Source organism: Heliangelus exortis, chromosome 2 (genome assembly GCF_036169615.1).
Source record: "Heliangelus exortis chromosome 2, bHelExo1.hap1, whole genome shotgun sequence".
In the NCBI taxonomy this organism is placed as follows: domain Eukaryota; kingdom Metazoa; phylum Chordata; class Aves; order Apodiformes; family Trochilidae; genus Heliangelus; species Heliangelus exortis.
This window is the reverse complement of record NC_092423.1, coordinates 113,070,052-113,094,708: the sequence shown is the minus strand read 5'-3', so window position 1 is coordinate 113,094,708 and position 24,657 is coordinate 113,070,052.

Below are 24,657 nucleotides of genomic sequence, written 5' to 3'. Positions count from 1 at the left end.
GCTTCTCTGGGCATCTTGGGCCAGTGTCTCACCACTCACAGTAAAGAATTTCTGTCATATGAAGCGATAGATATGAATTTTGTTCTTCATTAGAATTTGTTAGTCACTCACTTAATCATGGGATATATCTCACCTGTTTCTTTTTTCCTTTTTTTTTTTTTTTTTTTTCAGCAACAAATTCTGCCACTATATTGATTTAAAAATTAGTGAATTATTTTGGCACTTAAATAACATAAATATTTTTTACTTCATAATCAAGATACCAGTTACATTCACTGGAAACATGATCTTCTGTACCCTAATAAATCTCTCAGCCGTTATTTGTATAAGCCAAACTCCCAGTACTATGTGTCATAAACAGATATTAAATAAAAAGCTCTTTAAGATACTATTTTAGTGTTACTGTAAGCAGAAGAAAGGGCAGTACCAGAGACAGGGACTCTATATTCTGTATTTAAATATATTCAAAAAGATGAAATTCCATTTTTCACTACTTTATAGCAACAGAGAAAATCTTAGAAGCTTATGATTTAACTACCATCTCTCCACCCCATTACAGAAGTTTTAGGCTGAATTTCCTCAAGTCTTGAGAGAACTGTGCAAATGGGAACACCAGGTTCCTTAAAAGTGGTGGAATAAAATTCTCTAATACAGATCAATGATCAAGGCTGTGCTGCTTCTCAGCTTGACTTAAGAATTGGTTTTGGTCAGTCTCTGAAACAGTGTGTATTGACATAATGCACAGAACAAATTTTCTTCTTCTTAGTCTGTGAAAGAATGAGACTGCAATGGATTGTAGATTTACGAGCAAGTAGCTGTATGGTAGGAATGACTGCATCAGAGTACAGATGTGCATTCTCTTAGGAAAAAAAAACACAACAAAACAACAAAAACCAATCTGTAGAGAAAGAAAGGAAAGAATAAATAACTTTGAATTAAAATGACTATCCCAAAAGGAGACAGCTCCACAAACTTATTTAAAAGCATGATGTGTCATGCTTTTTTTTTTAAAAGCACTTTGGTCATCAATAAAGGCAAAATATGTGGCCTAAAAACTGGATTTTGAGTCCTCAAGCCCAACTTCAATATGCAGGCTTATTCTTATGGAGAAATCCAGTTGTAACTTTTTCACTTGGTGAGTCAATATTTGACAGACAAACTTCTACTCAGGAAAAAAAAGAGAAAAATTCAAAACACAGACTCGAAGGGTTATGATTAAATCAAGGTAAGTTATAGGTGAGGCAATACCAGCTACCTATGCAAAGAACACTCCTAACATAATCTCATTGCTGAAATCAGAATGGAAAGCTTTGTATCTGGTACAGAAAGTGACAGAATTTACTGCCCTCCTTGCAAGCAACCCCCTCACAGCTGACAGTGTTATTTACACCAGCTAACTGTGATTGTGATTGGGGGTCACAGCCCCCAAGGAATGAAGCTTTCACCCTCCATGGGGCTTAGGGAAGCAGCAAACATAGATGTACCCTTCCTTCCCTAGGCAGTGATGGGAGCTGGTCCTGCGTGGCAGTCCAAGAGCCCAGGGTACAACCCATGCTTGTTGTTGCCCCAGGATGGTGGGTTTCCTTAGGGCCCCCTACCCATACAATCTAGGGAATAGGCCTGTGAGCCTTCCCCAGTATTTTCCTTCCCACCTCCTGCCTCTGCCTATGCTGGGCAGTGCCCTGGCTCAGGAGACCATCACAGTAACGTGGATTTTTCTGGGGAAAAAAAAAGTTCTGAAGTGTTTCAAAACAAAACAAACTTAGCATCATGCAGGTGATATTTCCTAGCAGGTGTGCTGGTGCTTGGCATGGGCAGAGCTCAATTTCAGTGACTGTAAAACTTCTGTCCCCACTGAAGTCAGAGTTAATCCAGTTCAAGCCATCAGAAAATTTGTTTTGGCCTCTTCAAGCTGCCACCCCAACTTATATTAAAAGGAATGAATCAAGAACATGTTCTGTGTCTGGGGATCAGAAAAGATCATGAAAAGTGAATTCACTGCACTTAAAAGGGACTCTTTATAGCTTGAAATTATGTTTGCATTTATTTCAGCTGGGAGCTGTTACAGCCACACTGTGAAAGGTCAGGATAACAACAACAGCATGGAATTTACCTTCTGCTTATATTTCCAGCTACTGCTTTTCCCTATCTGCCTCATTCAGAATGCTCACAAAGGGTAAACCAGTTCTTCCACAGCTGGGGGATGAGTGTTAGCTACAGAAAACAAGGCATTTTGCATAGCAGTTGTATGTTATTCTGGAGATTAAATACTTGGGGAAACCTTATCCTGGGTGTCTCTGGGTGGGTAGAAAAATGACAGCTGCAATTGTTCTGTGTTCCAAGTTCATGTCATTCTGAGAAGACAGAAATTCATATCATGGCAGCTGTAGAACAGAAAGCAAGGAGATTTGACAGTCAAAGAAAATTTACTTTCACTCCCAAAGAAGAAAGTTCTTAGGACAATTAATTCTTGGATTTTTAAAAAAATAACTGTATTATAAAAAAGGAAAAAAAATCGTCTCTTTAATGATTAAGTAATTGACATTTAAAGTATTGAGGCAAGCAATAGAAGTTTCTGAGTCCATTTTGATCAGAATTGTTCTAAGTGAAAGCAGAAGAGAAGGAGGACAGTGAGTATTCAGACAGGCTTTGTTGTGATCTGAGCATGACTGCCTAACATGTAGCAGAAGCCACAGCTCCAATAAACCTCTCCAATAAGCTCTGTCTCAACAGTGAGTAGGATTTTCCTTTAATCAAAAGTCCATATGCTCAAGTTTCTTCCATTAGGAAGGCGAGTTGCACAATCAAAACATTTTGTGCTGTCCAGAGAAGATCCAAGTTCCCTTAAGGAGATGTTAGTGAGGAGAAGACTATTACCAGCATGAATCTGAGCAGTGCTCATGCTCTGCCCTCACCCAGGACCTGCATGTGTGTCAGCAGCAGGGTGGCTCTTTGCTGGGGCAGCCATCACCTCAGGTTACCCTTACACAGGGGGAAAAGTGAAATCTGAGCAGAGAAGGATCTGATGACAGGCTGTTCTGCTAAGACTTGAAAAAGAAAACAGAGAAAAATGACCAGCAAAAAGATGCCCAAACTAAACCAATCCAAATTTCATGACTTTTTAAGTGTTGGGTTAAGGGGGAAAAAGCCTGCAGAACCTATTGGTACTTACCCCTACCAATTTACTTGCCAGCAGGGTAATTTTGCCAGTGATGTCTACACTTATTACAAGTGCAAAGTGCTGGACCAAATCCCCTTCATGGGGACACTTTGCTATCCCCAGTTCTGACTGCCAACCAAGTTTTGGCTAAGGTATGTCTGCTAACTCCTGTTCAGAGAGCTAAACCCTGGCAACAGCCATTAAAGCAATGTGTGCTCAGCACTTGAGAAAGGGAGGACACATGTGAGCTCTTCACTTCGTATTTAGAAACCTCACTTTAGTCTGAAAAGACTCTTTTTATCCTACCCAGCAAGTCAGACCTCCTGCCACATTGGTCAGCACATCTTGTCCTTTCCTCCAGCACAGCAGTCATGTGTTTGACATAAAATGGGCATCCCAAGTGCCAATGCTCTGCAGCATCATGGGGACTGTACCAGAGCTCCTCATCTTTGCAAAGCCCCCAATAAACCTCTCTGAGTCTGTATTTCAGGCCCATTGAGAAGGAGGCTGCAGAGTAAAACAATGCCTGTGAGAACAGACAACACAGAGAGGCTGATATGATTTGTATGAGTGTAAACACAGGAGGCTCATTTCCACACATTGCACAGAACAAATTGCACAGAAAGGTAGTGAAAACCCCCACTGCTGAGTAATATTTTGGTTCTCTATGAAAACACCTTCAGTGCAGCTACTTTGATAAATGAAACCTGAATGAATAAAAATACAAACATGTTGGGTTTGGGTTTTTTGTGGTTTTTTTCCCAGAAAGTTAATTCAAGGTAATGTGGTTTTCTTTCCAAACTCAGAAAAGGGAGATATACAGCACTTTAACAGTGCTTACTAGTGAACCAAAATCATTTACCTCCTGATCTTGCCATTTTCATTACTAGATCTCAGAGGAAAAGGCTCCCTAGCCTCTTTCTGTAGCAACCCTTTTTACTATATCATTGATCAATAAATGATTGAGCATCGATGAAGACAGGCCAAAGGATGAACCAGAACATCTGTCCTCTTCTGGATCCATTGTTTGATTGTGAGATTCCCATAAAAACCATGGCCTGATCTAGTCCATGTTGAACCACTATGCTTTACTGCATTTTGCATCTGCTGCCACTTCGTGCTGCTCAGGGTTTGCCTTTGGAGAAGGCATCTTAAACATAGTTGGTGAAGTTTTCCAAGTGAATGCCAAGGTAGTGCTTGTTCATCTAATTGAAACCAGCCAGCCAGCATGGTTCCTAGTGTCAGCCTATATGAAACACAGGGCATCAGAAGACTGGCAGTCTAGGGAAGCAACAACCCTCCAGTTTCTGACTCCTGGCACCATATGACATGGAGGAACAATCCCTAGGCCAGGAAGGGATTTTACTAGACAGTCAATACCTTATTTCAACTCACCTTTACAAAGAGGCATTGCTGGAAGGGAAATCACTCTTCAGCCTCCCTTTCCCCTTGGAAATTTGTCTCAGTAACATCATCCAGGCAACCAGTTTCCTTGATGCATACCATGAGTTTCCCTCTTGTGGCACAATTTCTTCTTAACAGTGTGCATTATTGACACCCATGGAAATGGTGACACAGTGGTTTCAGACCTGGTCCAGGCCTCTTAGTTTTTTAATGAAGAATGCAGAATACTAAAAGAGTGTCTCAGCACTAGAATTTGGAAGTCCTGGTCTAGCCTGTTTAAAGTTAATTGGAAAAAAACCAAAAGCCAGAGACTCAGGAGGAACTGTCTAGACTATTTAATCTACTACTGTCACTGTCAAGAGTCAAGAGTTGCTGTCCATCATGTGTTACCAGAACATAAATTACACAGCTGGAAAAGTAAATGAGATCTCAAAATATGTCAGTTGCCAAAAGAAGCCATGAGGAAATGTAAGAAAATCTATTAACTGCAGAAGTTTCAAAATATGAAACTCTCCTCCACCTAATATATGTTCTTTCCTCCCTTTTATACCAACTGGCTTTAATAAACTTCAGGAAACTGGTGGGGAGGAGGAAAATCACACACATGAATCCATAACCTCAAGATTATCTCTCTGTAAAATAACGAAAAACTTTGAATCCATCCCCTACATGACCCAGCTACCTCGGAACAGAGGAGGTGCAATGAATGGGTTTCAAGTACTTGACTGCTTCTTAATCATATTCTATGCACAAAATGCCTTCAAAATCTATTTTACGTCTCATTATGTTCTCTGTTCCAAATGAACATCCAGCACCAAATTAGTACCTGTGCAAATAAGAGTCATGCAAAAAAACCTGAATAAATCAGTGCAGAATGTGAGGTAACAAAATAAACATTAAAAAATCAACATATTTTGAATGTTAAGTCCCTCATATGAAACTGGAACACAAAGCCATTTGTTGTCCATTATCTTATTTCAGAAGCACAAATAGAACCACTACAGATTGCAGTTTCTGTATGATTACAGTGCTAGCTCTTAATCTGTAGCTTTTCCAATAATATTTCAAGAGCAAAAATGAAGTTTCAAGAATCTGGCAGTTTAGTATGCTGATCTTCCCAAAATTAAAACTTATCAAATGATAAGATACATACATCCTCTCTGTGTAACTGCATGAAGCATTCCAGATGATTTAGCAGTCTTGCTTTTCACAATATGTTCCTCCAGATAGTGATTCTTAGATATTAGTGTTATTTTTACCTTGCTTAAGAACTTGACTTTCCTCAGCATCATCATAAAAAGCATCATCTTTGTTGCAAAAGACAAAGCAGATCATTAGCAGTGTTTTCTCATTCCTTGTGAGCTTAAGTTAACTAATTGGTGTTCCACAATTATTTTACTTTTGTTCCCATTTAGTTCTTTGGGTTTCTTTTCTGAAATTTTGATGGGACTTACACTACCTGCATTTAAGACGCTAATAATAGCTCAAAAACGGGAAGAAGTTGGCAGTGAAGATAAGTCCCATGAAAGACATTCAAACTCATTCCTAAACAGACTACAGCCCACCCCAGGCCAAAGAACAGTGCACAGGTTATGGCACTATCCCATCTTCACCTACACAAGAAAATGAAAAGCTTTGAGCTTTACCTGGAATCATAAAACTAGATTCTAAGAATTGCACGGTAATAATCCTTTAATACTGATTTTGGTAAAAAAAAACAACAAAACAACCATGGAGGATTTCAAAGTGACTCACCAAAGCTTGAGATGTGAGTACAGTCCTGGGAGTTTTCTCCATAAAGTCTTTTCCCCCTTCTTTTCCCCAACATGAGCTGGGTAGAAGCAAGAGACGACAGGTCACCTTTTGCCCCAGGGCTGCTTTTCTCCCTTTCATATGAGAAACACAGGGTGAGAAACATAAGAAAAGGCCCTGGGGTGACCATCCTGACAGGGGCAGCACTTCAAGGGCAGACCATGTCACTCTTCTTAAAGTGAGCTTGAAAGACCAATAGGGTCTAAGAGGGGCTCTTGATAAAGAAATTGGAGGACAGAAAGGACTAAAAGGCTTTCAGAAGGGGAAGTATCTGGTGGGTGTGGGGAGAAATAGAAGAGAGCAGCTGCTGAAACACTGGTTTTAGAGAATACCCATGGAGCAGGAAGGAAAGCACATGGCACTTATAGTTTACATGCTTGTATTTCCTTTCCTTCCAAGACAGAATTCAGGCAATTGCTGGGCACCTTTCAGGTTCACAGTATATTTTCTTTAGTTTCTCTTTTTCTTCTGAGACTATAAACACCTTTAAGAAGTTTTAAACTGAGCCAAGCACCATTTAGTTGTAGAGAATGTATCAAATTATCCAGAGTAAAAAAAAATAAAATATATATTTATCTGGAGGATAAAAATACATTTATATATGTGTGCATGACCTGGTATTTGTGTGCGTATCAATGTGTATGCATGCATTCACAGAGACACTCACTTTATAAGCTCTTCAATGACCCTGAGAGGTTACCACTGTTTTGAATACATCACAAAAAGGAGTCCTGGAGTTGTGGATGGCATTTGCCCATCCTATTTACTATGGACTCAGTGATGCCTTCTGTGTTTATTAATGTAAAGGAATAGTACATGAGACAAAATAAAGAAACAACTGAAATCACTGCATGATTCTTTTCAGAATAGAAGGAAGGGAGGGAGGAAGGGAAGAAGGAAGGAAGGAAGGCAGGCACTGGAAGTAGGTCTTGCCCTCGTGAGGTTTTCTTGAATGCTCTCAAATTGGCAGCAGGACCAGCCTAGTAGCATCACCATACAGCATAGTTCCAGCCCTGGGCAGAAGCAAGCCAAGGAAAATGTGCTGCCCTGGAGGGTAACAGAGTGCTGTGGTCTTGTCCTGGTCCCATGGCACTGCTCTGCTGCAGGACACCAGTGTTACTGGTCAAGAGACACAGCAATTCTAGGTTCATGGGAGAAGTATTGTTTAGATTGGTAATATAAACTCTGGACTAAGGTTCTAAGGAACCTATTGCATGAAGCAGGGGTGAATATAAATAAAACAGTTGTCTTGTTTTCCCATGAATTTGATTTTTGTGTTTGCAGCCTCCAATTTCTCATGCCAAGTTCCTTATTATGCTAAAGAAGCCCTGTACGTAACTGAGCCATCTCAAGATATTGCTTTGTGTCAGCTGTCTGATCTCACATCTTCAGACATGAAGTGCCTACACCAAGAAGGCTCACTGTACAGATTTTATGTGAAAATGATCATTTTTGACATCCTGGGGTCATCATGGCAAATGAACTGAGACCTGGATACAAGCAAGGTGCTGTGGAGCAAGTCAATACCCAATGTTCTGACTGTGTGTTCTGACTGTGTGTCTTCCTACCCCACAAACTAGCTGAGTGTAGCAGCATGAAGATGGCAACAAAGCCAACTTAAATTTAAGAAGCTCTTGCTGTTGGCCTTATCTGTAGCCACTTGTTTCTGCTCAAATGCTGCAGTTTATTGTCACTTCTGTTATCTGGTTACAGCCCAGCTCCTCAAAAATTCCAGGAATTTATGGAAGTGGGAAAGAAATGAGGAACTGCAGATGGGGAAGCAGTGATCTTCGACATCAAAGGCCTTGGATATAACTAAATTATCTCAGTTACCATAGAAAACGAATGTTAAATCATGCCAATTATTAGCTAAAGAAATGTAACACTTGTGCTAAAATGTTCCCTCCTTGCACCACACTTTAAAAATAAACATAACTGCATTCTAAATACATTCAAGTACAGCCAAGGAGTTTGAAGGTCTTAAACCCTCTTACATTTTCAACAGAGACACTTCTGCTAATTTCCTGAGAACTCTGGAAACCATGCTTGGGTTTTCTTCTTGCTGTGTCCTCTTGTTATGCCAAGGGGTGAGGTGGGTGCCCCTCTCGGAAGGTTTTCAGGCCCCCTTTTGCACTGCAAATTCCTATCAGCATTCAGCCTGGGGGGCTGCTGCTTCCCAGCTTTCTCTGTTCCACAGCTGTCTTAAAAACACCATGATAGGAAAGGCAAAGAGATTTGCAAAGCGAGTTAAAGGCAGTGGGCTTGGTAGGGACACAGGGATTTCACCCAGTCAGCAGCTGTTCCCTGATGGCTCTAAGTCCTTTTGGGGGTGTTGTAAAGCAGACCTCACAACATCTGCTGCTCAGTTTTGTGAGGAAACAATAATGCAGCTGTGGTGAATTTTAAAACCCAGGTTTTTTCATAGCCTTTATGTAATCTCAGCAAATATATCCACTAATGGTGGTACACAGTTATTTCATACAAAATAACTTTGAATATTGCTTCGTAATACGAAGCACACCAAATGAAAAATTTTATTAGGCAATGCATCTTCTGCTCTTGAATTGCTTAAAAAATTTAAGGACCCTCTGAAATGTTGAATTCTAATGAGATAATAAAAAAAATTCAGACTATATTAGCCATTCCAGTGTTACAGCAATGAAAGCCTAACAACTACCACTAACTTTTATAAAATGCTCCATTTAATATGCACAAAAAATGCCTGCAGAAGACTGCTTTTTTTAACAATGTATTTTTTTAGTGAACCCTTGATGAACATTTTAATGGGATGTCAACATCACTCAAAAGAAACCAAAAGAATAGTGCTACAGCTTCCACAAAGCTCCACATCATGTTTTCTGCAAGTATATATTTACTGCACAAACTCTTCCACATTTAAATATATTAACAACCCTTTTAAAATACTGTCAAATCCATTGAAATGATACTGAGACCCTTTCTTACAAACCTTTGCCAGTGTGGGAGGACAGCACAGGGACCTCTGGTACCAGGGAAACAGCATCAGCCTCATTCAAGGAGACACCTGACCATGTGCTTAAGCTACCAGATAACTAACCATAAAATAAGTATTCACATGTGTACAGCAGTGGCTTCAGCTAAATACCTGGGGCTGGGACCAGTCGTGTAACTGTGCCTGGCATAAAGGAAATTTTATGGTCCCCTTAAAGCTACCACCCATTTCCCAAAGGCCTCTGATCAGTGTGATGTTGATCAACAGTTTGTCTCTGTAGGTGCCTTCAGGAGCTGGATAAGACGCTGTGGGTTAAGTCTTCTTTTTCTGCTCCTCCATGATCAGAAATGATGGACTTTCAAGCTGTAAAGTATTTTCCTGCAGAGAAAATTCCTACTATTGGTATCCCAGATGGCATGTAGCTTGCTGTGGTCCTCACAGAGGTATATTATGGGGCAGAGGAGGAGGAGAAAAAGTTTCTCATATTTGGAGGAGAAAACCTTCATCTATTCATCTGCAGATGTACCCGCTCACAAAAGTAGCTTACATGACAGTGAGAGAAATGCAGGGACTGGGGTGCTGAGAGCAAAGATAGTGGTGGAAAGTGCAACACATGGTATTATAAGGAATTAGCTCTATATAATGTGGCTCTGAGATCTGCTGTGCTTGAAATAAGCATCTTCTTGTAGCACAGCCACACTTGTGCCTAGGAACTGGCATTGGCCCCCCCAGAGCTAGGAGCAAGGTGAGGAGGTCTGGGCTTGGTGATTGAGCAAAGACTTAAAAATCTGTGGAGAGGGTCAGTAAAAGCAGCTGGAGTTTTGTAATCTAAAACTTTTGTAATCTAAATCTTATGTAAAATTCTATTCTTTAAGGGACCTGAACACCTCACCAGCCTCTGTCATACTTGGGCGAGGTCCCACATTAACAGGGAGAGCTATTCTGTTCCTCTTGATCACACTTTTCACTGAAGTGCTGTACAATGCATTAAAATTATAAAAAGCCTGTATCACTGTGAAGGTGGAGGGAGAGCAGATCTTTCAGTAAATGGTATATGTCCCAGAGAAACTTTTTACTGTCTCAAGGCAAGAAAATTTACCAGTATAGTAAAAGCTGGCAGGAGGCAGCTTGTTTCATGTTTCCATCTGCCAGTTGTATTTTGTGAAATGGAAGATTGTCCTTTCACCCAATAAATTCACCTTTTTTATTGCAGAATATTCACATTAAATACTAAGAACATTGTTCCAGGGGATCAACTAAAGGACATAACAGCCAATTAAACAGCTCCAATTATACCATAATTTTCTGTGTCGACTTATTTCAACAGATTACTGAATTTCTATTGAAATGGTATTCCAAAGGGGCTTAGCAGTGTTTTAAGCATATGTTTCAGGGCTACAGTCCCAGCACTCTATATACTAATAATGAGTTTGAGATGTGTGCTCTCGTGTGTCACAGATATCATGGCTTCGGTTCATTTTCCATGAATTATTGAAATGAAGAATTATTTCCTGTTTTCTTTTTTGAATCAACACTTACTACCAGCAGTGCTGAAAGGAGTAAAATCCAGGAAATGTGCTGTAGTAGATAAGAATTGAAAGCAATGTGCTGTGAATGTTACCTGCATTTACATATTTGTATTTTATTAAGTAATCAAAAAAGCCTGTCCAAATTTTACAGCTCATGCATCATAAATAAATACAAACCAGATAACTGGAAGGAAAGGCTTACACAGTAGCAAGAATTCGTATCATCCCTACAGCAATTGCCTGGGAAATTCTGGGAATGCCTGGGAAATATTTGTCTTGCAAAATTCTCACTACCCAGCTCTCTCTAGGAAATGGGATTCAGGTTCTCCTTAGCATCAAGCAGTAAAAATTAGAGGTACAAGAGCTTACACACATTCAAAGGTTGGATTTATATTAGGAATCTGATCTGTACACTGTACTGGTTTTTGAAAAGCAGGAATACAAGGAAAAAACTGGTGAATAATCCCTGTTAAATAGCCAGTGTAGGTTAGAACACGTGCAGGTCTGGAGGCATTTATGTAGCTATTTTAAGGTGTTCATGGTTTTAAAACACTTGTCTGTGACTTAAAAAGAGAGCTGAAAGCCAAATGTCTAAAACAATCTGTAGCCACGTAAATTAGGGCCTTGTCTAGCTTAAGGAGTTTTGAAACATATGGATATATCTGTGTAGACTATATCTATAGATAATAGAATAGAATAGAATAGAATAGAATAGAATAGAATAGAATAGAATAGAATAGAATAGAATAGAAAGTGTTCATAACAAAACCTTCTCCTTTGCATTCTGCTCTTCTTGGGGATAGTATGAAAGATGCCAGGAGGGAACAGCTGTTAATCAAGTTGCCCTGTACTGGTTTGGAACTCCTGTCCAATGTGATGAATACAGCAAGGGGGTTTGGATGGAGTGCAGTAATCAGAATATATATACATATATATATTTAAAAAATTTAAAAAATTTAAAAAAAGCTGTGTTCTATCTCCCAGACTATCATTGAAATCAAGATGCTGGAAGCTGAGATATTTTTTCCCTAAAGTCTTGGAAGATGTACCAACAAGAAAGAAAGGATTCAAGTCACTAAACATCAGTACATCCTATTTATTAAACTAAAGAATTAACTATAAACCACAGTTTGATATCCATAAAAATGGATTTCTCCCATGTGTTTATTACAGCTATGTTTAATTTAAAAAATGGCAGTGTTTTCCTCTAGATTTACTTCCAATTAATTTTAAAAACCTTGCTATAAGTTAGTGAATATAATCAATAGCACTTGCAAGTTTATCATGTGACATAGAAATTAAGTGTATGAAAAGTGACTCTATAATTCATTAACTGTGCATGTGTTCTACTTTTTAGCAAAAGTTATACTAGTTTTTAGTATATGAGATGTACTTAGTTCCAGATTAGCATATTTTAATGTACATTCCCCTAGCAGAATCAGTATCTTATAGAAATTAGCTAGTAAATGTAACCTTATATAAGCTGACACGAACAGCTAATAACATATTTACTTTGATGTGGATATAAATTCTCATTAATATGTGATATTTTAGAGCTTGATTCATATCAACATGCCCTGAACTGAAAAACAAGAAACTAGTTATGTATGGTTTTTAGGAATTTTACTTAGATATCTCAAATATTGAGATATCTTTTGCTAGTTTTACAATCTTACTTTTAGCAATCACAATTTTTAACCTTGTCATTAATTTTCAAACTACAAAATTAAGTACTACTTTTTTTTTTTTTTTTTTTTTTTTTTTTTTTTTTTTTTTTTTAATGAGTATGGATAGTTAATCATCCCAGGTCACAATCTCATGCATCAAAATTATTTTTAACATCTGTTCTATCTTGCAATTAGACTATACATATTGAGAAAGACTGTTTCTTAACACTGTGTGGCTGAAGTAAATATTTCTTTTCTGAAAAACTACCCACATCAGGATAAGAAACCTCTTGCTCAACCTTCTACAGTTTTCAACAGTTTTTCTAGGCCTGAAATGAAGGATCTCTGATCCCTTCATTTTGTTTTTTTTTTTTTCTATAGGCAGTAATTTTGAAAGCAGGTTTGCTTTAAATTATTTCTGTGTCTTCGTTTGTTTTCCTCTTTTTCTAAAAATACAATTCCCATTTTTCTCACCCCTCATTTACAAAATCTGACTCACTATCTTTGTGCTCAGTCATAACACAGCATGACAAAGAACTGCCAGCAGGAAACAAGGATTAAGGGCTTGGCTTTTTTCAAGTTAGCTAAAAGTGAATATTTTTTTCTCTTTCCCTAAAATAACCCCAATCATTTACTATATATTTTCCAAAAACACCAGAACATTTAATCAGATATTTTAGACAGCTATAAATACGTTATGCTTTCCAAAACCAGTGAACATTTCTTCTCGTAAAGCCATTCTGGGCTCTTGGTGAACTGTATATATTCAGCTATTCTTCAAAGAACTCCTTTTATTCCCTTTTTCAAAAAAACCCAACCAAACAAATGAAAAAACCACCCAACTTACTATAGAGTAAATGTTTGTCAAGGTTGCTATATTTAAGAGAAAACTGGTTCTGAGCACAAGAATTCATCTTATTACAACACAGTGACTTGGGTTTCTGAAGGTATTTTATTTTTTGTGAGTTTTATTTATAATTGCAGAAAGAAGCTGGGCCAAATTTTTGGACCTTGGGGCATAGAAAGGCAAAAATACAAGTGACTAGTCTAGACAGAAAATGCCTTTCTCTGGAAATCTAGAGAACACCTTAAGTTTGACTCATAGACCTCATAATAATGGGGTGTGTAGGAGAAACTTCAGTTAAACCTCACCCTCTGTAGCACGAGGGGAAACTTCAGCTAATATTGTACAGGCTTTGACACTACTTCTGGCAGAGATGTTTTTTATGCACAGAGCGGGTAAAGTCCATGTGGTATCAGTAGAAGAAAAGGGCTTTGCTGATGGCTGGGTAGCATCACAGTGTCACACAATGAAACAAAGAAATTAAGTCATCATTCAATCTCAGTACACTCAAGCACTTTGCCATTTTGTTTCAACAAGAACAAATGAGGCAAGATTTTGGAAGTTATGAAGCCACTAATAAAAGAATGAATCTGGAAGATTTTCTCACAGAAGTCTCTTTACCTGAGAGGTTCTTGTGTAAGAACAGATATTTAGTAATAATCCACAGCAGTGAGTTTGAGGTATTTGTAATCTTTGCAAAGAGAACTCATTTATCTTTAACAGAGTGAAAAAACTGAGGAAATTCTCCAATGACTCCACTGGGCTTGGCTGAGAATACAGAACTGACTTTACTGAGTATCTTTCTAGAATTGAATGAAAATGTGGCCTTTGAAATTAAAGTGGTATCAAAAAGCCAATTCCAGGTAGTTTCTTAGTCTTTCCTTGCAAAGCCTAATAGTTCTCCAATCACTTTTTTAAACAGCTTTTGCATTTAGATTCAAACTGCCTTCTATGTATAAGGAGCAAGGTTCAGTTTCTAATGCCTGGATATCCACTTCTCCATAATCCAAATGTGTGTACAGCTCCAATCTGCATTCCTTCTTCTGAGGATTCCCCACACTAATGGGAGAGAGGTGCCTTGGCAGACTGTGTGGGACAAATGAATTCTTTAATGCATTGCACCAATGCTATCAAGATCTTGACTTCCAAAGTGCTGAATTTACACAAAATGATAACACTGCCACTTTATCACTACACAGCATCTGCAAATTTAATGTTCCACAAGGCCATAAATGATGACATCTGTTACCAAAAATAACACTCACCCAACCAGCCATGCAGAGGAAACATTTCTACACTGCGTTTCTGACCATCCAGTTTTGTTTTTAAATATCTGGAAAAAGCGTGGAACTGTGCTTTGCTGTACAGCCCTCCTTCTGTTTGGCATTATCAGCCTGGGTCATTCCAGAAGTCATTTCTGATCTGCTGTGCTATTTGATTGCTGACATGTGGTGCTTCTGGGCAATCTCTTAAGTTGGGCTATTGCAGGTTAGTAGGGTTCTCAGAGAGCTTCAATATGTGAAATTACTTTATTTCCTGACCTGTCATAGGCGGTTGAACACCCAGGCTGCTGCTGCTGACCCAGATGAAATGTGGTCTGGATTTGCAGTTTCCCTGAGGTCCAAGATTGATAACAGAGAGACAGCTCAGCAGCACAGCAAACCTGGGCTTGCAGCTCAACAGCATTCTTTTTTCATTAGCCAGTGTCAAGTTTCAACCTCAGTTGGCTCAGACTCTCAGATCTAACCCCAAATATTAGGAAGCCAGCAGGCTTGAAAAGACGCTCAGAATAGGAACCTTTCCTATCACTCACAGATGGACACACTCCATTTGCTTACCCAACAGGGCTTCTTGATCCAGGAAGCATTCTGTCATTCCTGCTTCACCTTCAAGATGTAGAAGCTTGGCCCAATTTGTTTGGTCTAGTTCATTTTTCTATTTACTCTGTGAGCTAAAAATTCTCCAGTGGGCTTCACAGCATATCATTACTGGAGGTACATAGGAGTAATACATGCATAAACACAAATTTTAAATATGTCATTGAACCACAGGCAGCTTTGTAATAAGTATTTTTTCAAACTATGTGACAGTGTTACATTGTTAATGAGAAATAAAATCACTTCCCCTATTCAAATTCTTCTTTTTTTTTTTTTTTTTTCAGAATTAATATATTAGGATGAAGCAAGAGAAACACTCCTCTAAGTAGCTAATAGGTTGTGAGACAATAGAAAGCTTTGTGAAAACATTAGCCTATGCAAATAAGAACACAAGATAAAAAGGTGGTTTAATTCATATACCCAGGGATAGCATTACCTGCTGTTATTTTTGGACAGAAAAAAAAACCAACAACAGAACAAGCAAAAAAAAACCACATGACTGTTGAGAAGAATAGAAAGTAAAAAGGACTCTTCCAAAATCAATATGCATTTCAGTTCTAGTGGTATCAAATAATAGTTAGTGATTTATTGTCAGTTTGATTTATGGCAGGATCAAGGTCCTGCTGAATTACCAGTTCCTCCAACTGTGTTCTGTTCCTCTCCTCCACGGTTCAAAGGGATGTGTAGCTCAAAAGGTACCGTGCCTAAAGGGACTTGGTGTATGCAAAACCAGGAGGTGATAGCAGAGACCAATCTGCTAAGGAACAAAAAATGTAGCTTGGCAGGAATGCCAGGAAAATCTGAGGCAAGGAAAGACTGAAACAGTGTGAAAGCCAAGGCTGTATTTATGAAATGAAGCCTAAATTACGGTATAATGTTGTGTCTTCCAAACCAAAGGAACAGCACACACAAGGAAACAGGCTCAAAATAACCTTGCTGCTCTGTTAGTGATTTCCTCTCCTGAATCACCTACTATCCTAAGCTAGCGGGTAACCTGAGTATTAAACATACACACATGCATTGTAATTTAGAGCTATAGTTAACATTGCTTTGAAGATTTATCACTGTTTGCTGGGAGAAGGATCTGCAATTAAAATCTATGTCAACAAGCAGAAGTCAAATGGAAGGATAAGGTCACATAGACAGAGGAAAACATCTGCTCCCTACAGCTTGCAGAGCACAATGGCACAATGTCTTGGAGAGGCTGTTGTTTGTTTCACTTTAATTTTAGAAAATCAAAGAAGTGGTTGAGAAGAAGCAGCATGATTTATGACGCAGAGTCAGGAAAGAAGAAATTTTATCTAAGTCAGAACTTGGGCAATATTTAGCCTGAAGCACATGCCAAAATTTTGCAAATTTAACAGATGTGAGAAGATATTTAAAAGTAAATAAATGTTGATACAGTGCTCTGAATCTGAGCAGATCCAAGCTGATAAACAAGGACCATATTATCGATATTTAAATCTTGATACATCTTATAATGAAGATGCTGTAGGTCCTATTTACAAGTAAATGGTAATGCCCCACTTATAAGTGATTTCAGTTCACCTTCACGTAGCAGCCAGGAATGGATTTTGAACAAGCCTGGTTTCTAATTGTGAATGCACTTTACCATCATTGTGCTGTGTGCAGCTGTCAGTGGGGTTATGAGAACACTTGGCAGGTGTGAGGGCCCTGTTCCTGCAAGAGGTGGAAAGTGACAAACCCTGTAGCAAAACTACAGCAGTGGTACCAGATCAAGAAGCCAAAGCCAGGGAAAAAAAAAATCCAAACAGCACCCTGTGAAAGGCTAATAGCCCAGTGTAGCCCACTGTCCTGTTGCAGTTGAACAAAGTGCTCTTGCCCAGCAGAAAATGTAAACTGGCAAGGACCTGAGAGAAAGCGCAGCACTATCACCTGCCTTTCCTGGAACTTTACAAATGGGCTTCCAATTTCCTTACCATGCATCTAATTTACACCTCTAACAGCTTTGTCTTCTTACACTGCTTTTGGGGTTTTTTTGTTTTGTTTTTTTTCTTTTGCCACTGGTGAGGAATAAGTTGCCTGTCTCCTCTTCCAGTTTTTGTTCACTCATATCCTTCTCGCAACATAATTTGGCAATGATTTATTGTGCAATCCTATTCCAAACAGGTGTCTGTTTTCTGGCTCCTCCTGCACACTCAGTTCCAGAGAGCAGATGGTAATAGTTAGCTGCCTTCTGCACCTGCATGGATGAGAGCAGATCTGAAGAACCTTTTCTGTAGGTTGAATAGCTCAGAGCAATATTTAGATGACCTTGTGGTTAACACATAAGTAGCCAACTGTATCCAGCTTGGCACCGATGCTGTCATGATCATTAGTAGAAGAGAATTTAAGACAGAAAATTGTTTGGGGAGAAGATAAAGTAGGACAATTTGGCACATCGTTAGCCAAAAATGCACCTCAGGAGCACCAGCATGAATAGACAAAATCCACCTGAGTCTTTCTGCCACGTTTCAGGAATTCTTGCAGCAATCAAATGAATAAACTCATAATGTGTTTCAGGCAATTTCCAACAGTCGGGATTCAACTAAGGGCTTAGACGGTTCTTAATTAAATATATTAAGGCACAGTTAGCTTTCTAGGTTCAATTGGTTACTGGGCCAATCCAACCTGTAATGTTCTGGCCCAGGATAAGGAAGGTCTGGGACAGATGGTTTTGAAGTTATTTGAAGGTGATAGAGACCTAGAAAGAGAGAAAGTGAGAGAATAGAGAGGGAAAGGAGAGGTGAAGGCTAAGCAGGGAATTAAGGAACTTTCTGTTAATCCAAACAGCATAAAAATTACTGAAAGAAAGAAGAAATAAGTGAAGAGTAAGAAAAATCTGCAAATAACCATTAGAAAACTGTCCAGGGAAAAGCTGTGTACTCAGGAAGCAGTTCATTTATTCAAAACTTGTTTCTAGGTGCACTCAAGATACAAACTAAGGCAGAACTTGTGGCTCTGGCTCTGGTCTAGATCAATAGCTGTTCTGGGCATCAGGTCAGGCATTTGCCTGTGGGGCAGAAGAGTCACATCTTTGAGTGAGTCTCATCTCTAAACCAGAGCAACAGGGTTCATAGCAAACACTCTCACCACAGGCAAACACTTTTTTCTCTATTGAGGCCTTTGCTGGCTCTTGTGTGATGAACACAAGACCTGTGAACTCATTCAGAGGGTTAACATATTGGTGGGATTTCTGCTTCTGGATGTTTTTCATCACATTGTATCACTTACTGGGTGCCAACAGCACTGTTGGGTACCTCACTGGGTTGTCAGAGTCAATGGTTAGAGGCTTTGGGTACTTTTCTTGGAGGAATAAAATGACCATAGCAACATCAGCATGTCAGTAGCTCTTTGCACAGCCTGGAGAACAGCTCTTCTTCTCTGGGACATATTTTTTTTAATTAACAAGAAGAATCTAACAGAAAAACTGGCAAGTAAGTAGAAGTACACGATCACTCAAATTTCTAAAACACAACAAAATGCCAGTAGTTAATACTGGTTAAAGTGTGCACAGTATCCATTAATTCAGGGTTGAACATTATATCTGAAAGGGCAATTCCATAAACGTAAGTGCTTTCTCCTGACTGTTACACTTTAGAAATTCACAGTGAAAATAATCACTCTAGATATTTGAGACTCCCATTATTCAGTGGGAGAAAACAAATCTCTTTAAGAGTCCTGTTAGAAAAAAGGAATTATAACTCTTTAAGGGTATTAGTGACTTCAATGTTAATAACAGCATTCAGCAAATTTTTCTAATCAGTTTCTAAATCTGTGATCAAAATTTTAAGTAAGCGATTTAAGTAAGTGATTTTTTTTCAGTCCTCATAGTTTTCTAATTCCAGGAAGACTCTAAAGAACTTTCTTCAAATCCCTGTTAAGAATCACCTCACGTGCAGAAAAAAATAAGTGCTCTATTGAGTCATATTTAACACTTTCTTATCTTGCTATTACTTTATATCATAGAAAAGCTAAAACTTCATCCATGTAATACTATTTGGGTGAAAACAAATAATTTCACTCAAAGTTTTCTTTCACACTCCAACATACACACATCTTTCCCCTTTTGTTTTGTGTGAAACTAATGGTTACTTTTAACCCCCCCCCCTTTCACTTCATTGGCATGCCTGCATTGTAAGACTCCTGTTGTGTTTATTTTTAATGCTCTTTTGTTGTCAGTAAGCATGGCCTGAGGGTAGATACGGCCCAAGAGTGATTTGACCTTCATGGAATTTATGAAAAATGCTGTTGGAAAGGGCTGGATACTAGTGTGATGAGTGGGCTGTAAGAATCTGTACAGACTAGAAATAGAATTGGCAAATGTGTTAAGTCCCACAATTTTGGTAAATGACCAATGGGTAGGAACATCTATTCCTTTTTTTAACTGTTAGGAAATTACTTGAAATATTTTTTCTCCTCTGCCTTCTGCTGTCAAATACACTGGTGCTTTTGTGCAATAAACTGCGTCTAAGGATTAGTGGTTTCATGGGAAATATGCAGCTAGGAGTAAGATCACACATTTGGTCATGGGCTAAATCAAAGGGGTACTTTGCCACATGCCCCTTGGAAACCATCAGCAGAAGCTTTGGAAAGGACTATGAGGGTGAAGGAAACAGCCTCTGTCATCTATCTTCAACACAACAAAACAATAATAACCTGGAAATTCCTCTTTGCATTTAAAATCCACTCCCATAATATCTCTAAGGTAATGAACCTTTGAATGAATTGTTACCCAGTGGACAGTGGCTATTTGTCATCTGCTGTGGAAATACTGAATGACAATTTCATACATGGTAATACCATGTTACACACCAGAGATATATCCTCTTATCTCTAACTCTGTTATTGATACACCTTCTCTGCTTGTCACCCCAACATCCAGTGGCCAAAGGAAGTTTTTTGCTTTACAGCATTTGTTTCTTTTTCAGACTAGCAGGAAGGAAAATGGTTTGTGTAATTGCACCTCTTTTGCAGGGCTACTCATGCAGAGGAGAACAAACAGATCATCAGTAATTAGTAAAAGATGGGCACATAGAGCACATGGAGTTATAATGGAGCTTGGGAGAGTCCTTAACTTTCAGCCAGAAGGTCTTCAGAGAAGTATTATTTCTTTTCCCTCCCTCAGATTTATTCACTGTATTTTCCCTCTTCCATATCATACTTGTAAAGATCCAAGGACCAAGGATTCAGCATTTACAAGGAGGAAGAGTAAAGCAGTAGAAACTATTTATTCCTCCTATTTCAAACTGCAGCTAGGGACACACCTTCCAGACATCCTTCAGCCAATACTCCAGGGAGACAAGGAACATTAGAGTTGGTGGTACATACCCCTACCCCCTCATCCCCACAGGTTTCACCTAGCCACTGGGTATTTCCCCACCTATTCCAGGTAGGATCTTAGGAGCCATCAATGTTTTTTTGCCCCCACCTACTACAACCCTCTTCCTCAGACACTGGAGTCCTAAACCCTGACCACCCCTGCTCCCTATTGCCTCTATCACTGTGTTTTGGCCATGAGGAGAGAAACTATTCCTCTAAAAAGGGTGGCAGTAGAGGTGGGGGAGAACACTCACAGTGCTACGAAGTGTTTGGATACAGCACAGACCAAAATGTATTTTCCATGCAGTGACTTGGGGCCAGAGTTTGGTTTTGGCTTAGCCAATATCAAATTAGCTCATATCAGCAGAGCTGCTGCAGTCTGACACTGGTAGGACCAGAAGTAATATTCAGGGCCATAATGTTTATATTTTTGGCTGAAACGATTAATTATTCAGAAACAAGTCTCTCATAGGCAGAGCATTTCCTTCAATTAATTCAAATTAACATTTTGTTTATAGCAGAGAGTAAGCCTTTCCCTTTCGTAGTTCAAAGTGAACCCTGGGGGCTCCAAATATGCCTCCTGGTGATTTAATTAAAAGATAAATATGCATTAAAAAAAAAAAAAAAAAAAAAAAAAAAAAAAAAAAAAGAAATCAAAAATACAGAAAGAAGGAAAAGCAATCATTTAAAAAGCAGTAGTTATGAGTAAAGGAACCCACTATGTAAGACATGAAGAGAAAAGCTGAAAGGAGCAACAAAACGTGTATGAATTAAAACAGAAGAAACAGAAGAAAACTGCTTCTGAATGCAGAGAGGCATAAAAGCAAAAACCATGCATGGTGAATATATTGTCTTAAGCGTGGAAGTTACGTGAGCAGGTGTGAGCAGGATTCACCAAGCCTCACATTCTCTTGGTAGAGCAGAAGAGCAGAAATGGAGTTCCCAGAACAGCTGCAGCTCCCCAAGAGGAAGGACTTCAGCACAGAGGAAGTAGCACCATATTTTGGGGTATGGGCTGCCAAAAGCAAGATTCTTTACCCAAAGCAGGGTCCCAGTAGAAGAACATTTGGAAGGCAGTGCCAAACCCCGGGGTGGAGCAGGTAAATAGCATATTTTTGTGTGCATGAAAGCCATATTTTTTATCTGCTCCATGTAAAGATTTTGAAAAAACCCCACACCTGTTCAGATCATTTTAAAACCACTTCTGAAGGCCTATTATTTCATATTAACCATTGAGTGTACACAAAAACCTTTTACATTTCACAGCTTCCCAGTGATGTAATTCCCTCATGTCCTGTCTGTTTTTTTCTGGTCTCTAACTCCCAAATAATCTTTTCAGCTTCATGCTGGAAGAATTATATTGGTCTGAGATGGACAATTTTTAACCCAGGGTTAGTAAGTACAGCCTCAGTCTGAATTCAAGAGGCCATAACAATAATACATTTTGCCTTCCTGCATAGCATTTGATACTGGTTGAACTAAGTAAGGAATTGCAATTTAAACCTACAAATGAACAGTGATTAATACACTGTCAATATTAAACTGCAGTGGTATATCTGATATTTAAGCCCCTACCATTGAATTAATCTCCATCCCCACACCAGTCGATAACATTCACAAGATTCAGTGCACGATGTTGAGCTCTGATGGGCATGTTGATTTTTTGAGATTAGCTCCCTTAAATACAACATGTGAGTAAATCAAAGAGGTCCTCTGGTTTTAGAAAGCTGAAGTGTTTCTGGTCCTCTTAACTATCCACTGACAATATAGTCTGTAACAGGATTTGGATCAGGTCATTAAGCAAGCTCATTTTCTGATAATTTCCCACAGCTGGAAATGTTTCTTACAGAAATGCAATAAAATGTATTAACAGAAAAAAATCCACCTCATTGAACACTCCCTTCTCTAAAACATTTTTCCATAAAGGCACTCATAGTCTCCATTACCATCAGGGGAAGTTAAACACATATGGAGACAAATAACTATATGGCCTGAAGAGCTGTAAACATGCATCTTCACCCACATAGACATTTATACAAGAATATACACCCTTCACACCTCCTCTCAGGAAATGGAAATTTAGCAGAACAAGGATATTAAAAATTATAGCTGATCTTGTCAGGAGCTCCAGACAATATTTAATTCTCTAGTTCTTAGAAGAAAGGATTAGGGAACAGCTTTGTGACTTGGGTGGGGATAAACTGGGGGATTGAAATAAAGATTCTGGGATGATGAAACAGCTCAGCATTTCTGGGATCCTGTCTCGCTGGTTATGATGTGATTCCTCTTCTGGGTATCCCAGCTGAAGCTCAGGAAGAAAATAATAAGTCTTAAAGCCTTAGTATTGTTGCCAAGAAAAGTGGAGGGCTCTTAGATAAAAAAATGAGACAATGTGGCTCTCTCTAATGTTCATGGCTTCAGCCTCACTGCTGTGACTGCAGAAACTAAAGGTATGTATGGCTATAGCTGGGTCCATTTTGAAAAGCTTGTTTTGGGCGTGATGGACTACCATAAATATAAGTCTCAGATTTTTCTGATAGAAAATTACTCCCCAAACAGCATAAAATTAAGTTTTCAACAAAACGAAAATTTTTTCTTTGCCAAAAAAAAACCCCCAAAACAATTTACTAAAATTTTCTCTTTGTCATTCTACAAACAAATTCTTAAAACCTGGAATATTCCAATAGAAAACAAACCACAGCTGAAGAAAATAGCAGTTCCAGTGACTTGAACTCTCATTTGCCTCTACCTGTCCAAATCTTCACCTGAAATACATTTCTCAGATACCGTTTGAGATTCTTACGAAACATAAGCTCCTTTCTCCTAAAGATATGACAATGTTGCATCAAAGAATTTTTTTCTGAAACTTTGACCTGTAGGAGGTAGAGTAGCTTTTTAGACATTTGAAACACTATATAAATATGTATATATTATATATATATATAATATAAGAATTATATAAACCCTAGCAACTTTAGCTTTCTACCAGAATGCTGGATGAACAGCTACAGAGCACCTTAAAACTGCTCAAAGGCTTTTGCTAACTGGTAACATAAAGATCAGAACCAGTTTGCTTACAATCACATTCAAAGGAGAAGATCCACATCAAATCCAGATAGCTTGAAAAAGTCTCTAGGCTGTATAAGTGGATGCCACAAAGCCTGAAGCAGATTTTAATATCTTTCACCTCTCTAAAAACTTCCCATCTTCAGAATTCAGAGAAGATGCAGCCTCATGGAAATACCTATTTTCAAATACATATTTACATATCTACCCTGTCAAGGGTAATGTTAGGCTCAATGTATTTTCAAATACAAATTTACATATCTACTCTGCCAAGGGTAATGTTAGGCTCAAAAAGAAATGGAAAACCAACCAAGTATGAATTAATTGCCAGGATGTTTCAGGCATGAAGAACTGGATTTCTGGGTTTTGCCATCAATTCTGAACTTTATCAGAAAAAATGCATTTCTCCTAAAGAATCAAGATCTCACTAAATACCAGCCTTGCCTTTCTTTCACCTTCCCTCCACTCAAAGAGCTATGGAAACGGAGATAAGGAAAAGTACAGTGGATCTTCCTAGTACATCAATTATTTAAATCATTTATGTTGTGTTTTTGATATTAGAAAGGAATGCTGCTAAAAACTGCATACACATGATGTGTGGGGATGGTCTTATTTTTTTTTCTTATCTGTGATGGCAATGCAAAGTATTCAAACTGTCTGACTCCTCTCAAAATGATTCATTCTTTTTAAACCCAATCTAAAAGAAATTGTGTGGCAGTACATGCATAATGGGTATTTCTGCATTCGATGAAGTCATGCACATACCTAAAACAGAAACATGCATCAGCCAAGCAAGGCTAACAATGATTAATCAGTTTCTAATTTCCATCTATCTTACAAGTTAATATGATGGCAACATTGCTATTATCTGAAATTGAGATGAAGTTCACAACACTGCCTGCTGTGATTATTGATGGGCTGTGCCTTGATAAATTTTTTAACTGCTGATAAGACCCAGTGCCACCTCAGTTTTAATAACACTTAACCTTTCTCAAATCCTCATGA